This window comes from Octopus bimaculoides, chromosome 1 (assembly GCF_001194135.2).
Source record: "Octopus bimaculoides isolate UCB-OBI-ISO-001 chromosome 1, ASM119413v2, whole genome shotgun sequence".
NCBI lineage: Eukaryota > Metazoa > Mollusca > Cephalopoda > Octopoda > Octopodidae > Octopus > Octopus bimaculoides.
The window spans coordinates 91239995-91244437 of NC_068981.1; positions in this window are offsets into that span (position 1 = coordinate 91239995).

Genomic DNA, 4443 nt, shown 5'->3' on the forward strand with positions numbered 1-4443 from the left:
ATATATATAAAACGGTGCTATTCGTGCCTGGACACAGCCTTTGCACTGAAAACCGGTTAATATAAAATACTGAAAATGCATTTATAACAGGCACCTTATTCTAGCTTAGCTATATAGTCTGTTAATAATTTATATCGTATTGACATTCTGTCTGCTTGGACAATCTATCTTGTTAGGCAAATTTCGAAATTTCTTTCCTGTGCAGAAATTACTGCATATCTGTAACTAAATATTTTTATTAGTATAAGCTAAAATCTGTTATGAATGTTGGACATTGAAGGCATTTTCCCTTACTTGCTATGTAATAGTTTATTTGTGATTTACACACCTACCACAGAAAGATCTCTGACTGATGCCACTGAAAGATTTATTGTAAAACGAACTTTGAATCGTAGGGTAGAAGTACACAGGTACTTTCCTATTATTTATTCTCATGATTCTAAACTCACAAACAGGAACTATACTTTTGGTTGTGGCTACTGCAATATTAAGATTTATCTAAGTAACTTTGGTTTCAAATTTTGGCAAAAAGCCAGCAAATTCGGGGGTGAGGTAAGTCGATTACATAGACACCAGTGTTCAACTGGTACTTATTTAATCGACCCCGTGAAAATGAGAGGCAAACTCGACCTCGGCGGAATATGAACTCCGAACGTAAAAACTTATGAAACGCTACTACCCATTTTGTCCGTCGTGTTGACAATTCTGCCAGCTCATCCAAGCCGTCGTTTCCTTGGGGTCTTATGCCAACAGGTTTAGATTTCGCTTTCTCGAACATATACATTTTGGCGAACAAGAAAATTTGAAGCTTCCTGAAAAAATTTCTTATATCATTTGATAAAACCACATTTAGCTGAGTTGCTACTTCAGTAAAATTTTAGAGAGCAGAATTTGCGCAGAAAAAAAAATGTTCCTACTGAAGGAAGTGCTTCATAGGGGCAGAGAAGATATACAGTATAAGAATGATAATCACAAAGAGACTATTATTTTGTTCAAGGTGACAAAACACATAAATTGCACCCCCCGACACTCACCAGTGCAAGCGAAAAAGGAAATAAATGAATAAATACCATTTCAATATTGAGGCAAACCGAATCTAAACCATCATGTTCAGTAAGCAGTATACTACTGAGAATATATGATAACTTTTACATATTACACAAGTATCACTACACGTGCAATTAAGAATACCACACTTGCCTTCCTGTCTAGTATACCAATATACTGACAAAACTATCTCCTTATGTTTTCTGATCGCATTGTTTTACCTGCATCGGTCACATTCTGTCACATCAGACTTTTGCTGATGAGTCTTTGTCGCAACCACACTCTATCAATTCCAGAGTATTTCAGGATTTGGTTTCCTGTCCCTATTATGTTCTCTTCTACATCAGAGGTCTATATACTGTCAACTTCAACAATGTTCATTCACAGGCAGGTTATACCACACTTCACACATCCTTAGCTCCAGTATTTTATTCTTCAACCGCATGTAATCTAATTTCTTCTGATCGAATTTCTTCTGATCGAATCTGCATTTCTTCTGTGATTAGAAACCCCAAAGTCTTCATACTATTGGGGTTATGCCAATCTGATTTCTTTCAGCATTAAAAATGTGACACCCATACACGCATGTCAAGAAGACATTTTTCCAACTAATTCCCACCCCTGAATAGTATGCCATTAGAACTCTTGAGATAATTTCAAATACTTTCGCTCACTATCACTGGGAGTCTGTGATGATGAACTCGCAAACTGTTCATAGCAAATGCTGCATTTCAGTGACTGTCTTCTCTGACCCCCAGCAAAAAACATAGAATGAAGCAATGCTCCCCGATATAGAAGAACCAGTCCTTTCACTTGCTTGGTATGAATTCACTTACAAACGCTCATCTACAGACGTATTTTCTTGCTTTTATCGCTGCTATTTCTACTGCAGTGGAATTTGATTTTCAGAGTTTATTTGTAATAAGGATATTTGTAGAGAGGGCCACTGCTCATTCCTTCGCAGAGCACCCGTATCGGTGATACTGAAACCATTAAGACTTCAGCTGTTATTATTTCGGTTAATACCTATACAAATAACGTTAAAACAAATAGTTAGATATGGTCGAATTACTAAGGAGAAAGGTGTGCAATAGGGAATTAGTACGGGTGTCTATGTATTTGGTCATAGCTTGCATAATGAGATTGGAAGAGCAGAATGAGTGGTGAGTGCTTGGATGTAGTTGGCACGAAACGTGCAGTTTTTGAGATTCTGAGGCCATTCTAGTAACGGTTGAAAAGGTAGAGACAGGAGACGATACAGCTATATGCCAACAGGTGTAGGATATCTGTAAATGATTTTTATGTCAATTATTCGAGTAATCTTTCTATGGAAGTGATCTAGAATAATTATGCGTGAAGTAGCAGAACTGTCCCAATTGAAGCAATAATCCATTATGTGTGTGTTTCACTCATGCTTTGTAGAATGTTTGCAGCTGGTGGCGATTGAAGTTCATTTTAGTCTGGAAGAAAGAGAAGAGCCGGTGTTTGCAATGTGTTAGTAGCTATGCTAGGTTTTGTAATTTCGCCAATAGTTATCATCGGCGGTAGCTTGCCCTAACATTGAGCTGGTTCAAGCTGAGGGTTACTCTTAGCTAAAGTTTGTTATGCGATGAAATTTGCTTAATGTGAATAATGCTTGAATTTTGTTTTTGTCGCTGGAAAATGCTTTTAATATCTCTAGCTATGGAGTTAGCACGTGCCATCTAGGTTTCATGAACATGATGTGTGTTTGGGGAAAATCACCAGAAAAACGATAGTGTTATATAATTCAGATTTAACCCTACTCAAACTTGATAGAGCGTGTTGAGAGAAATTCTTCAAGCACATACACCACAATAATGCAGTTTCATAGGAAGCTACTGTTCTAAGCAATACGAAATAGACAGATCCCAATTGACAAGACATTTCGAAAGAGATTAGTGTGTCAGAATCAAAAGCTTTGATAATATCTAAAGTAAAATTGCATTCATCGAATTTCCATAAGGAAAGAGCCGAGTGGTTAGTGATACAGGGGAGTAAGCCTCTAGTCGATTAGACACTATGGGAGTCATACTTGTAGTCGTGAGCTCGAACAAACTCAATGTGTTTAAAAATAACATGCAAATATATTGGAAAATTAGGAGTGACTTGAACGGGCATGCGAGTCGTAAAAAGACCAAACGGCTATATTATTTAGAATCACTTATCTAAATTAAGGTATAGCAATTATTGGCATTGAGCGCGCTCACACACACACTCACACACATGCGTGTGCAAACACAAATCACAGACGTGCTGTAGCCTTGAGTTGACATTAATAGTCATCAAAACCAAGAAGGCGAACGATATAAAAGAAGGTAAAACCCAGGGCAGAAGAAGCCATTAAATTCACCATTTCGTCCCATCTGTCCAACTTCAGAACAATGTGTGTAGATACACAAATACTCCTAGACGCGCGCACACACGTGCACTCCCCCACACATACCTATATATAGATACATATCAATACCCATAGACATGCACTTAGAAACCACATATACCAATATATATATAATAAAGTAAAGTTGTGGAATACCGTACGAGTGGAAATATATATGAAAGAAGGTTTGAAAATGCACTTATTTTAAAGATATTTATTTACTTAACCAGTTTCACTTTTTTAGAAAAAGATTATCAAAAGTCTTTGAGAATAATAAAAAATGTTAAAAAACAGTTTGAGTATTAAAATGCATATATACATTCTTTGATGATAATAAGAGGAATATATTTAAAGTATAAAGCTTTGTATGAACTTTGTAGTGTTACATACTGATTATCACACATTCTCTGATAATAAGATGAAAATGTTTAAAACAGTGTAAGTATGAAAATACATATATGGAAAAATACATATACATATTCTTTGATAATCGCGAAAAGTTGAGGAGGAACTGACCTGGCTTTTTTCTCTTGTGTGTATTGAGGGAATGTTTTGCTGTCTTAAGAGACAGTATGACTGGTTAGCTGGGGTGGGAGGAAGGAAGAATTAAAAGGGATTTTTTAATTTTATTTTTATTTTTATTTTTGGTTGGTCTGTGAGCTAGTCTGTCATAGTTCACTGGTTTTTGGGACTGATTTGGTGCACATCTCTATGTGTGTGTGTGTGTATATGTGTGTTTGTGCCGTTTTTATTGGTCCCAGAGTTTATTGTGGAATGTGTATATGAGTGTGTGTTTGTGTGTTTTTTGTGTCGGTGGGGATGTTAGGTGTGTGTACTTGAGAGTGTGCGTATATCTCTTTGTCTGAGTATGTATGTGTTGTTTTAATCGTCCTTGTGGTGTGTGTGTGTGTGAGAGCAACCGTATGTATGTGTGAGGGTGTGTACGTATGTGTGCGTATGTGTGTGTATGTATGTGTGCATCTGTGTGTTTGCGTGGG